Source organism: Aptenodytes forsteri, unplaced genomic scaffold (assembly GCF_000699145.1).
Source record: "Aptenodytes forsteri isolate BGI_AS27 unplaced genomic scaffold, ASM69914v1 Scaffold68, whole genome shotgun sequence".
Taxonomy (NCBI): domain Eukaryota; kingdom Metazoa; phylum Chordata; class Aves; order Sphenisciformes; family Spheniscidae; genus Aptenodytes; species Aptenodytes forsteri.
This window is the reverse complement of record NW_008795382.1, coordinates 2123340-2123777: the sequence shown is the minus strand read 5'-3', so window position 1 is coordinate 2123777 and position 438 is coordinate 2123340.

The window sequence follows — 438 nt, the reverse complement described above, 5'->3', positions numbered from 1 at the left end:
CTCGAGTTATTATTATTTAATGTTTTTCCACCTAGACGGCAAGTGGGGCAGGGAGCCAATGACAAAGTTCCGTATTTTTTCCATTACGGAAAGTAATTCCTAATTAAATCTAAGGGAAGACAGCAGGGAGGAGGTTTCTTTTCCTTCTCTTTATATTGCTTTTGGATTTTCCTCCACCTGTTTGTTTTTTGGGAACTTTTTGGATCTTTCCGGCCTCCCCAGGAGTCTGGGTCTCCTACATTCACCTTGCTTTTCTAAAAGCGCTTGAGCTCCTTCAGCGGGGTGAGGCCCCGGGGAGAAGCACGGTCCCTCCCCGGGGCGCAGGCGGGAGCGCCGCGGGCTCTCCGCGGCACCGCGCCGCCCCAGCCGCTCGGCAAGCCCGGATCTGACCCCTGAGCCCGCAGGCGGCATCCGCCTCGCCCCGACACCGCGAGGGCA